The 12,761-nt window shown below is 50.8% G+C and overlaps 1 non-coding gene across 1 annotated transcript; it reads left to right on the forward strand.

Moving 5' to 3' along the window:
- The first annotated feature begins 2,163 nt into the window (after positions 1-2,163).
- TRNAK-CUU lies at positions 2,164-2,236 on the forward strand. The gene has a single exon. It is a non-coding gene; the product is annotated as a tRNA-Lys (tRNA).
- Positions 2,237-12,761: the final 10,525 nt, after the last annotated feature.

A 12,761-nucleotide genomic window follows, 5' to 3' on the forward strand; every position in this document is an offset into this window, starting at 1 on the left:
ACAGTGTGTTCTAGTGCTGTGTTTATGCTAGGTGAATATACGTTTATGCAGCATCAGCCCTTTTCGTGCCAGCTTCTGTGAGCAGGGCCTACCTCTGACTCACAGCTTAACTTTGCTTTATGTTAGCAAAGTCTTGACCATTACTTTAGTTCAGGCCTTAGGCCTCATATTGGGCCTTTATCAGGGCCTGCACTTACTACACCCTTAGAGTCCATCTCTCCTGGGATTAAGATGGCAGCAGGGCTGGCCTGGGTCATCTGACTTGGGCTCATGGAGCTAAAGCTGAGGGGCTAAAATCTGTGGTGCAAGATATTTGTGTTCACGCTGAAGCCTGGGTTCAGAAACCCTCACCCCTCGTGTGGCCTCAGAGGTTGGGCTCGAGCCCATTTGTCTGCACTGTAATTTTATAGTCTTGCAGCCCGAGCCCCATAAGCCTGAGTCAGCTGACCCGGGCTTTGCGACAGGTGCCCTGGGTGAGTTAATCACAGTGTAGACATAACGTTAGGCTACATCTCCAGTGCAATGAAACACTCTTGGCTGGCCCGTGTCGGATTAATTGGGGTCATGCGGCTTGGTCTGGAGTAAAGTTGCAGTGTCCGTGTCTCGGCTCAGGCTCAGTCCCCTGCTCTAGGAGCCCAGAAGGGTGGGAGGGAGTTTAGCGAGTAGAAATGGTAAATCCTGGACTCAATGGCATTTCTCCACTGGTCTGTCTGCTCTGGGGTAGGGACAATAACACGTTCTGCTGCTTTCGTTATTTCAAAGAGTGGTTTAGGATTTTCATTCTCACACATGGTGCTCCCTTCCTCCTTCTATTGGGACTGGGAACTAGCCAACCAAAAACCCCACTAAGTTTTAGTAAGGGGCCAACAGTCCCTTACTCGAGCCGGCCCCGTGAGGGTCACCGATGTGCAGAGAAGACAGCATGAGCTGGTCCCATGGTGTAACGGGCTGCACTCAGGACTCTGAATCCTGCAATCTGTGTTCAAATCTCAGTGGGACCTTGTGTGGGTTTGTGGTAAAGACCTGGAGCTCACAAAGCTCCACTTCCCTGTCTCCAGCTGTGCCGAACAAGTCTTTCCCCTCCTGCCGGGTAACTCAGGCTGTGGTGGGTCAGGGCTCTAGAACTGACACCTGAGGGTTGGGATTCTCATGGCTTCACCTGGTGCCCACAAGTCTGGCACTTGCCCCTGTGCTTTCCCTCTTGCCCACCTGGTGCTTGAAGGAAGCAGGGCCAGGCTTCCTAGTCAGGGCTGGGCAGGTGGAAGCCCAGCACCTCTCCTCCTCTGGGCACCTAGAGTGGAGGCGGCTGGTGCTGAGAGCTCCAAGGGAAGGCTTAAAAGCCACAGAGGCCAGGGCAAGAGGAGGGGAGGACCATGCCTATGTGTGGCCAGCAGACAGACACAGGGCCAGCCTGCTCCCTGCTGTGCTGAACCCCACTGAAGATCAGCTGCTGATGCTCTGTGGCCAACATCAGAAGAAGGTAGGAAAGCAGGGCTGGGCCTCTTATGGTTCCCACTCCAGGTGCTCACTTTGGCAGTGAAGCAGCCCATTTTCTTTGGCAAGTCAGGAATGGCAAAGGCGAGACTGGAAGCACCTGGGGCTCATGCCCCAGCCTTTGTGACACCCAACCCCCAACTCCTTCCCGGGGCTCTAGCTGAAGCCAGAGCATTGGCCTGAGCGGCCAAGAAGAGGTTCCAGCCCTGAAGGGAGCAGGACTTGCAGCACAAAGTGAGCACAACCACGAGGGGACTCAAATCCTGAATCATCCGATCCATAGGGAGATGCCTTATCCTTTAGGCCACATGATGAGGGGATCTAAGCTCTTCTTTGGAAAAGCCGGACACTGTGTTTCTCAGGTCATCTACTGAGGGGGCCGAGATGCTCTGGACACAAGAAGTCGAGTTCCCAGCGAAACGTGCGACTTAATTCTATGGGGCCAGGTGCAGGGCTTTGGCAGGGAGGCTCAGGCATGTGGGATTGAGGTGCAGTGGATGGACCGGCTGTCTAGGTGCTTAGATTTAGTCTCCCTGAGGAGGAGGAGGAATCCTGCTGACAGGCAGTGGCTGTGCAGAAAAAGAGGAGGGGTTCCTGGGACTTTTTTTGCCTCGCTTTTGCCTGCCTGCTCACTCTTGTGGTGAACGGTAAAGTTTTTTTTTTCAACAAGCCCAGGTAGCTCAGTTGGTAGAGCATCAGGCTCTTAATCTGATGGTCCAGGGTTCAAGCCCCTGTCTGGGTGCTCAGCTTTTAAGTTGCCTTGTGTGCCAGGAGCCAAATTCTGTTCACAGCCACACAAGGATTCCCAGTAGCTGTGGCCATTTCCTGGAATGGTTCCTTTCCTTAGCAATCAGGAGAGAGGCCACATCTGCAGATGCAGAAAGCGCAGTCTCTGGCCCCCAGGAAGTGCTGTGGGGCCAGGTGCTGAGAAAGCCCCCAGAGGGGGAGCAGCAGAGATGAGGGGAAGGGAGAGAGAGAAGCAATGAGGACAGAGTGCAAGTGTAAAGGGGGCATCTGGTCTGGCTATTGGGGCAAACTTCCCTGGTTTATACAGAACCCTGGTGGAATTGGCCAGTGGAAGGATCTGAGTCCCCACCCCCTTACCCAGAGGCTGCCTGACCTTGAGGACTGTTAGGATACAGAGATTCAGGCCAGTCTGCAAAGGTCTGTACTTTAAGAATTTAGGTGTATTTTTATCACTTAGCTAGTTATAAATATATAAAAGAGAGAATAAAAAATCACTGTCTGTCTGTGTAATGGCCTTCTCTCACTGTGACAGTCTGAGGCCTGGTTCTTTGGCTAAGCAGCAAAGGCAGCCATAAGCTGGGAAGTGTATGGTCACATCCTCACGTTCCCAACTAGTCACACTGAAATAAGGTGCTATTGGGCTGTGAGGAATACAATCCTGTCCTGATATTCCTATCACCTCCAGAGAAAGGGAAACTTAGTTTGGTAGCATCCTGTCTGGCAAGAACTCACTTATCAATAGACACAGCTGGAAAACCCTTATGTCTGTATAGCTGTAGTTGTGAAATCCTCCCTTCTGTATTGTTTTGTATGTTTATTTGCATGGTCTCTGTCTGGTTCTGTGATTGTTTCTGTCTGCTGTATAATTCATGTTGTTGGGTGTAAACCAATGAAGGTGGTGGAATATAATTGGTTAAATAATCATGTTACAGTATGTTAGGATTGGTTAGCTAAATTTCAGTAAAATGATTGGTTAAGGAATAGCTAAGCAAAACTCAGGTTTTACTATATAGTCTGCAGTCAATCAGGAAGGCGGAGGGGGGGGGGGATGGGACCAGGGACTGGGGATGGGGGAATTGGGATCCTGTTTTGCTACAGGGGGAAATGGAAACAGGGGATGGGAACAGAAACAGGGACACAGGCAAGGCTCTGTGGTGTCAGAGCTGAGAAGGGGACACTAAGGAAGGAAATTGGAATCATGCTTGATGGACGCTCACCCCAATAAACATCGAATTGTTTGCGCCTTTGGACTTCGGGTATTGTTGCTCTCTGTTCATGCAAGAAGGACCAGGGAAGTGAGAGGGTGAAGGAATAAGCCCTCTAACCCTGTCATTTGTTGCTCTAGGCTCCATATGTACGAGCACATTCACATCCCACTCCTGACACAATCACTGTCTTCTATCTGACAAAATAGCCTAATTTCAACCTCTCCTGTAACATTACACCACCAACTATTTAGCATTTGTATGAGAGAAGTTGTAAGGAATCCAAACATCTTCAAAAGTGGTGCATGTAGAGCCCCTAGCTGGGTAAATTCCAAGCTCCTTACCCAGAAGAGTCTTGGCATGGCTTGAGGGGGGCAGGCTTGGCTGGTCAATATAGAGGGGGAGGGAGAAGGGTACATTGACAGTGTAGAATGTGAGACTCATAAGCTGTGGTTATGTGCTCTGAGAGTTAGCCCCTTGCTTTACATTTAAGGTCAGGGAGGGATATTATAACCAAGTGTTCTGGCAAAACTTTTCCCCCGGCCTGGTCAGTGAATCCTACGGTGAGAAACTTTCTGTGCATTTCAGTTTCTTGTATTGTTGGATGGGGCCTGAGGTGCTGGAAGGGAAATGTCCATGGAAAACTTGGACATCACTGTTGTCCGAAAAAAGGCAGGTGTTAGACACAATCGCTTCTCGTATTCCTGTGGAATCCGAGTCTAGCTGAAGAATTTCTGTCTATCCTAGAGAGAATCATTCCATTGTAAATACAAATGAAATGAGATCTTCAGGTCGAGTCAGCGCCTTTTAAAAATATTTAGTGAGCAAAAAGCCATTCTTTGCCTTGTTGATAAGGACAAGAAGCCCTCTTTTCCTTTCCATTTCAAATGCAAAATGAATGGAGATTTTCATTGAAAATCTTCTGGTTTTTAGGGGGAATTGAACCCAGGCCATGGCTGTTAAAACACCAGAACCCACTGCTTAAAGCACCAGGGAGGGCTGTTTTTTTCTGACAGCCAGTGTTGTTTTTCTCAGCCTCCTACTTCACCAATGTCAGACTCTGAGTGCAGTTAAGCTCTGGAATAGGCTCCCAAAGGCGTCTGTGGTGTCTCTGTCCTCAGAGGTTTTTAAGAACAGGTTGAACAAACCTCTGTCGAGGATACTCTGCATATACTTGGTCCCATAGACAACCTGCTCTGGCTCTATCTGCTACCTTCATCGTGTTTGGATGTAAAGGTGGGAAATTGGCCCCTCTTTCAAGTTTAAATGTTGTAACTTCTACATCTAGACTGGGGTGGCCAACCTGAGCCAACGTAACTGCCAAACGTGCACCTTTGTATGCAACTGCTGAGTCAGTTGTGAACCTTGCTACCATTATCATTATCCCTTTGAAATGATGATGGTGATGGACACTTGGCTCTATATCCCAGAGTGCCCTGGACGTCTGCAGGCTGCATTAGCCAATCCAACCATTTGGCACTTACAGATGGGCACCTCTGTATTGTGCCTGAGTCTTGTACAGCTATGAATGGCTGGTAGATGCCGATATTTTCCCATCTTTTTAACCAGCACTAATACCCAGCCAGGCCAGGGCTGGGAAGAGAGAGAGAGCAGCAGGTTTCCCCTATTGTGACCATCTCGCTTTTTCTTGACTAGCTTCACCTCTGCACCAACTTGTGCTTTTCACAGGTGAGCCTGGCTAGCTCAGTTGGCAGATCATCAGATTTTTAATCTGAGGGTCCAGGGTTCAAGTCCCTGTTCAGGTGAAAAACTTCTTACTGTGATTATAAAAATCTGTCTTTCTGGAGTCTTGTTCAGTGTTACTCTTTCTCTCCAGGATTTTGCCTTTCCTAAGAAGGGCCTTCCTGTGGGGGGGATTGAAGGAGCAACTCCTTGACATCCCCTCTGTCCTTGCAGGCTGGAGGAATAAAGTCCTCTGGGCATATAGCATGTTCCTCCCCTGCAGACACAAACACACAGAATATTCATAAGGAATTAGAATTAGAATCCACCACTTTCCTTGGGAGCTTGTTCCTGTCGTGAATCATCCTCGCTGTTGAATATTTGTGCCTTAGTTGTAATATGAATTTGTCTCTTTTCACCTTCCAGCCATTGGGTCTTGTTATGCCTTTCTCTGCTCGATTAAAGAGCCCTTTAATACCCAATCTTTTCTCTCCATTAAGGCCCTTCAACACTTCAGTGAAATCACCTTTCAATCTTCTTTTGATAAGCTAAACAGGTTGAGCTCGTTCAATAGCAAAGAGCAACCAAATGTTCTGAGCGCTGGAGAAAAATGTCTTCTAGGGAAAGTGGTGGATTCTCCATCTCCTGATGTCATTTAATGAAGACTAGATGCCTTTCTGGAATGTGTTTGTCCCAAAAGTAGCTATTGTGTTATACAGGAGGCCTGTGATATGCAGGGGGTCAGATTAGATGCTCTAATGGTCTCTTCTGGCCATAAAGTCAACTAATTTCTGAAAAACTGAGTGTAGCATTGGGAGCAGCATCTGATGTTTTCCTGTCTAGCCGGCTTGCTTCCTAGAACGAACACTCCTTGAGTGGGGTGATCCACAAGGAGTAGCTCAAACCTCCAAAGTGCCTGGGCAGGGGCAGGATATTAGCACAGCAAGGGAGGGGTGTGGCAGTGACATCACAAAGGCCTTTTTCAGGACCTCAGACTATTGGTCAAAAGTGGTGGGGAGGTGGTGACCTTACAGAGAGATGCTGACATCAGGCAGGCAGGACAGGGGCGAGGGGCCAGAGAAACCTCAGAGACCCCTGTGGCTTTGCTTCAGCAAGTCTCCTTCTCCAGGTCTCTCTTTGAGGACTGAGAGAGTATTCGGGTTCAGGCACGTGAGTGCCAGGAGGAACCTCTTTTGAGTTTTCTCCTTCCCTTTTAGTGATTTTACTAGAAAACAGAAGTCCCTGTTTAGAAGGTAAGAGCCTCCTCAAGGGAAGGGGTGTCATGGGTGTGTCACAGTTCAGATGCCAGTGGCCCCCCTACACTGTCAGGAAGTTCCCACCACCCTGCTCTGTGTTCGCAGGGCGGGAGAGAGCAGCATCCACGGCAGTGATTTGCTCCTGGCTAGTGGAGCAGAGCAGCAGGTTCAGCTGTCAGAACTTCCCAGAGCGATGAAAGGGGAAGGGCCCCTGGCTCTGTAGCAGGAATGCAGGGCAGGCGAGTTCACAGCAGGCATTGTGGGATACTGGGGAAGGCCAGTTATGGTGATATAATGAACAGCAGCGTTTACTCTGTTACTTTAAGTTTGCTGCAAAAAGCTCTAGCCCTCTCATTGAAGTTGTTTTATTTTGTCAGCAAAACAGGGCACTTTTGTCGCCAGACGTGGCATTGCAGTGTGTACACCAGCCACAAGCTACCGACCGAGAGAGCGTTGTGTGTTTTTCACACACCTGAGCAATATAATTCTGCTGAAACAACTTTGTAGTGCAGACCTGGCCAAAGATTCACTCACACACTGCTTGTAAGGAAAACCTCACCTGCTCCTCTGCTTTGCAGAATCCAAACACAAGCAAAGCTTGTTAGGCCCTGGTAGCAATGGCAGAGAGTCAGGTGTGGGCAGACAGTAGGTTATAGGTGCCCCCGGGCATCATGGCTTAGCTGGCTAAAGCTTCTGTTTTGTAAACAGGAGATCCTAGGTTCAACGCCCAGTGGTGCCTTGTTGACTGGTTGTTGGGGCACCTGGTATTGGCTACTGTCAGAAGACAAGATTCAGAGCTAGGTGGCCCTTTGGTCTAGCCCAGTACAGTTTTCATTATGTTTTAAATAACACTCACAGGCATTGATAACAGAATTACTGAAGGTTTGGGAGTTAGGAGCGGGTAGGTCAGTGGTCCAGTCCCCACACAGATGACCCCCTCTGTCTGGGACAGGGGCAGGTCTGAGCTCTCCCCCAAATGCTCATTGTGGCTGCCAGAATCTGTGAGCAGCTTGTTTAGTTTACAGCAAAGGTTGAGTCCTGCTTTGTGCACCGTGTGTGAGAATGAAAATCCTAAACCGACCTTTGAAATATCGAATGCAGCAGGACGTGTTATTGTCCCTGCCCCAGAGCAGACAGACCAATGGAGAAATGCCGTCGAGTCCAAGGTAACACTCCACTGGCATTTTACCTTTTTTGCTGGCTAAACTCCTTCTTATCTGCCTGGCCCAGGCTGTCCTCTGCCTCAGCTGCTGCTCCCGGCCTGCTCTAGAGTCAAACGCGCAGGGCCCCCAAAGGAACAGAGGCTGGGACAGGGCAGCAGCCTGGGCTGGGCTGGGAAGATGCTGGGAGTTCTCGTTCCCTGAGAACTGGCCTGGCTCCCTTCTCAACAGCAAAGAAATCAATTCCACGTCCCCTCCCCAGAAAAACCAGCCTGGAGCCAAGGGCAGCAGGGGACGATTCCCGCCAGTTCCCACCGAGGCAGGAGAGAAGCCAGGGCATTTCTAGCAGAGCTTATGGAACTGAGGTGGGGAAACCAGCCTTTAATAACAGGCAGTTCCAGTTTAAGCTCAGTGTTTTTAACAATTTCTACAACATTAAATAACCCTTTAATCATAGTGTCACCATCCATAAAATTGCTTCCGCCTCCTAAGTGCCCAACTAAAAATCTTTTCAAATCCAAGGGAGTGGAGATCAGTCAATGTTCAGAATCATCCCACATAAAAGAACCATGTTGTGGTACATAGTGGCCCCATTGCCTTTCCCTCCTCCTCCAGAGTAAGAATGTGATCAGCTCACACTGAGGGGGTGCAACACCCCTCCCTTGGTCTCTATGCTAGAGCTGGTATCAGCTCAGTGTCCTTCCCACAAGAGTTGGCTGCTGAGAGGGTTGCGATGGGGTAAATGAAGGCAGAGGAGGATTGTTCCTGGTGGGTTTTCTTTGTGTGTCTCTGTGATCCTGCCGGAGGAAGCATGATTTGAGTTTGTTTCAGTGGCTTGGGTTGGGCTGAGGTTGTGACCCTAAGCACAGGGGTTCCTGCACTCTCTGCTCCTAGCCCCTCAGGGAATGGACAATGGAGCAGCTTCAGAAAGTGGATAGAAAGTAGCCTAAGAAAGTGTAGCATAAGTGAGAAAGAGAAACAACATTGTCAGCTCCCTGGTGGTCTAGTGGTTAGGATTTGGCCATTTCCCTGTCAAGGTCTGGGTTCAATTCCCAGTCAGGGAAAAGTGACTTTAAACTAAAACTGCTTCTGTTATTCTTCACTTACAACATAAACAAATCCATGTTATTTTCCTGATTCCCCCATCTTCCCAGTGTCTCCATGGCAGGGCTGGCTCCAGGCACCAGCACAGCAAGCAGGTCCCTGGGGTGGTCAATGGAAAGGGGAGGCTTCAGCAGCAATTCGCCCCTCTCAGAGGGAAGGACTTTAGGCCAAAAGCAGCAGAGGTAGAGCTGCCGTTGATTGCAGCTTTTTTATTTTTTTTTTCCACTTGGGGCGGCAAAAACACTGGAACTGGCCCTGCTCCATGGAAGACAATTTGTTAAATCCCAGATGAGTGCAGTTCTATCAGTTCTCAGCCTGAGTCCTTAGGTCTTAATCCTGAGGATATTGTCCCACCATGGGGCCATTTCCCACCTCTCTTTCCTAGGGAAGCACAATTTTCCTTGCACAGACACAGGAACAGCAAGATCTTTCTCTGTCCCTTGTGCAAAGCAGGGGGCCAAATTCCACGGAAACAATGGACAAGCAGGGGGCCCTGGGCACATCCAGCCCTGGCCGTGAGATGTTCCCTCCCCTCTTTCTTTATGCCCCTGTTGTTATTTCATGGATTGTCTGGGATGGGGGAAAAGCTGAGTTCACTCCAGGTGGAGGGGAAAAGAACCCTGAAAATCTCAGGATCCAACCCCTGCTACCAGGATCACTGAGGTGCTGGGAATCTGCATGGGAAAGGGACTGTGTGAATTGTCAAGGTGGGGAATGAATAACAATTTACAACTAGATCCACCTCATTAACCACTGACACAGGCTAATCCTGCTGCAGCTAGAAGGGAAACTGGGAGTGATTCTTTGCTGTTCAGCCATGGAAACAGTGACCCAATTGCACCACAGTGAATGTGCTGGGGAAAGCTGGACTTCACAGGCAGGTGGCAATAGCAGATCCTAGAAATACCTGGAGCTCCCCACAGCACTTTTACCACCAGGGTCAGATGTTTAGCGACTCACAGTGCCCCCTCCCCCTCCCATTACCTTCCAGCAGAAGGTGGCAGCACCCCCCACCCAATGCAGGGGAGAGGGCTGAGTGTATCTCTGCACCCTGAGTCCAGGACACCCACTCTCTCTGCCCCACACATCGAATCTGGCCCTGCTGCAAAGTGACCCCTAAGAACCAGCAGCCTCCAGGACTGCAGGTTTGGCTCTCAGAGCAGGGAATGTGTTCCTCATGCTGCTTTTAGACCACTGGATGTTCTGGAAATAGGACAGCTCTGAGTGTAACCTCCAGACCATCTGGGGTTGTACCTTATTGGTAGAGCACATGATTTGCGTGTATGAGGTGCTGGGTTCAATCCCCAACATTTCCAAGTTCTTTTTTTCACCCTGCTGCTTTGCTCATGCCCAGCTGGGATGTGGCCCAGCAATCTCCCTGCAGGAATTTCAATCCTGCTGAGTCAGGGGCAAGTGTCAATTGCATGGAAGGTCGTTGGGGGGGGGGTTCTGCTCCTAAGTCACCTCAGTACATGTAAGATTCCCACCCGCTGTGCTGCTTGGGACAAGGGTAGATGGGAAGGGAGAATCCTCCAGCACGGGAGGGAAAGGTCCTATCTGCACAGACTGAGAGGCCAGGAAACAGAGGGGCAGTCAGTGCTCAGAGAGGAGAGAGGTCAGTGATTTACACCCAACAGGGGACACTGTCTTTTTGAGTATCACAGGGGTAGCTGTGTTAGTCTGGGGGCTTGGCTACACTTACAAGTTGCAGCGCTGGGAGTTACAGTGCTGGTCATGCAGCTGTGTAGGGCCAGCGCTGCAGTGTGGCCACACTGACAGCTACCAGCGCTGCAGTGTGGCCACACTTGCAGCACTTTCCAGCGCTGTATTGAGAGGTGCATTGTGGGCAGCTATCCCACAGAGCACCTCGTCCCATTTTGGCGCTGAGTATTGTGGGAAGGGGAAGGAAGTGTGCAGGTCATTCCGCTTCCTGTGTGTGCCAACGCCCCGTGGTGCATCGCTTCACATCCCAGCATTCACTCTTTCCGGCAATGTTTGGCGCCATTGTGAGTGTCTTTCTGTTTTACTCTCTGTGTGAATCGCGATTTCTGTGGCAAATGGAGCCCGAGCTGCTGAGGACTGTGCTGATGAGTGTCGCCAGCACAACACGTTTGGCAGTCGAGCTATTCCTTCAGCTCCAAAGTGACAGTGAGGAGTCTGATGATGATATCGATATCCATTCTCCTGCCGTGTGTGACACTAAAGTGCTTGTGGCATTCACGGAAATGCTCAGCACCGTTGAACGCCGCTTTTGGGCTCGGGAAACAAGCACTGAGTGGTGGGATCACATCGTCATGGAAGTCTGGGATGACACACCTGGCTGCAGCAAACAGGAAGGAGATTTTTAAAATTCCCGGGGCATTTAAAGGGCGGGTCACCTGAGGCAAGAGCAGTAGAGTGCAAACTGATGTGCAGAGTGGCTGAACAGGAATTCTGGGATAACTCCTTATTCCCTGGAGGACAATTAAAGCGCTGGTGAGTGTCCACACCTGCTGAGCAGCGCTGGATCACCAGCGCTGCACTCCTTATACCCCTGCCGGGATGGGTTTTCAGCCAGCGCTGCAACCAGGGAGTTGCAGCGCTGGTTGTGCCCTGCAAGTGTGGACGGGGTGTTGTTGCAGCGCTGGAAAGCCTCCACCAGCGCTGCAACTTGTAAGTGTAGCCAAGCCCTGGATCTGTAAAAAGCGACAGAGTCCTGTGGCACCTTATAGACTAATAGACGTACAGGAGCATAAGCTTTCGTGGGTGAATCCCCACTTGGTCAGATGAATGGAGTGGGAATTCTGTGCCTGGCTAGCCAACTACAAAAGCAGTTTCTCCTCCCTTGATGCTCACACCTCAACTGCTAGAAGAGGGCCTCATCCTCCCTGATTGAACTAACCTCCTTATCTCTAGACTGATTCTTGCCTGCATATTGATACCTACCCCTGGAAATTTCCACGACATTCATCTGACGAAGTGGGGATTCACCCACGAAAGCTTATGCTCCAATATGTCTGTTAGTCTGTAAGGTGCCACAGGACTCTTTGTCTTTTTGAGGCGAGTGCAGCTTGCTTGGATGGTGCTGACGATGGATAGAAAAAAGTCTGGAGTCAATGACAGACGAGACCACAGAAGGGGAAGGGGAATGGCAGCCCCACAGAAGGTCCTGGGTGCTCAGATGCCCCAGTTATTGCACCCTGGCCTGTCGTAGAGAGAGAAAAGACACCGAGGGACCCAGCCCCCCTGCAGTGATCCCATGGACAAGAACCTGGCTGGGAGTGGGGTGAAGGTTCCCTGTGGGCAAAGGGGAGCTATTATGAGCAGGAGAAAAAAACCTTTTGTAGTGATAATCAGGATGGCCCATTTCCAAGAGTTGACAGGAAGGTGTGAGTAACAGTAGGGGAACAAATAAACAAATAAACAAATAAACATGGGGAAATCCCTCAGTGTCCTGGAATTTAAGCAATGGAAGCTTCAAACCCTGCAGGGGTGTTGGCTGAGGTGCGTCAGCAGAAGGTTGGGCTGGACAGGGGCGGCAGGTTTGTATAATTTTTGGTCATTCCCAGAATGGGACCAAGTCCTGCCCCACCCCACAGCTGTGTAAGGCTCTGGGGGGGAGTTTGGGTGAGGGAGGGAGAGGGGCTGGGCTCTGGGAGAGAGTTTGGGTGCAAGGTCTGGGCTCAGTCAGGGGGTTGTGCTGCAGGAGCGTGTGTGGGGGGCAGGGTCTTGGAGAGAGTTTGGGTGCAGGTGTGGGGGTCTGGGTTGGGGGTGCAGGAGAGGGTGAGGGGTGCAGCATTTACCTCGGGCATCTCCCAAAAGCAACCCGCACCCCCTTCTGGCAGCAGCCCCTAAGTGGGAGGGCAGGGGGTGTCTCTGAGCACGGCTGCCCGCAGACTCCACCCCTGCAGCTCCCATTGCCACAGTTCTCAGAGTTGGCTCTCGGGGCGGGGGCAGCACGTGGAGACCCCCCCACCCCAGGGGCCGCAGGGACGTGCCAGCCGCTCCCGGGAGTGGCATGCCACATGGAGCGAGGGTGGGCAGGACACCGCCTTAGCCCCCTTGTGCTGGGGGTGGTGGTGGCAGGGGTCCTTGGGCTCTTTTAAATTGCCCAGGGGCAGCAGGCGAGACCA

This window comes from Mauremys mutica, unplaced genomic scaffold, assembly GCF_020497125.1.
Source record: "Mauremys mutica isolate MM-2020 ecotype Southern unplaced genomic scaffold, ASM2049712v1 Super-Scaffold_100199, whole genome shotgun sequence".
Classification (NCBI taxonomy): domain Eukaryota; kingdom Metazoa; phylum Chordata; order Testudines; family Geoemydidae; genus Mauremys; species Mauremys mutica.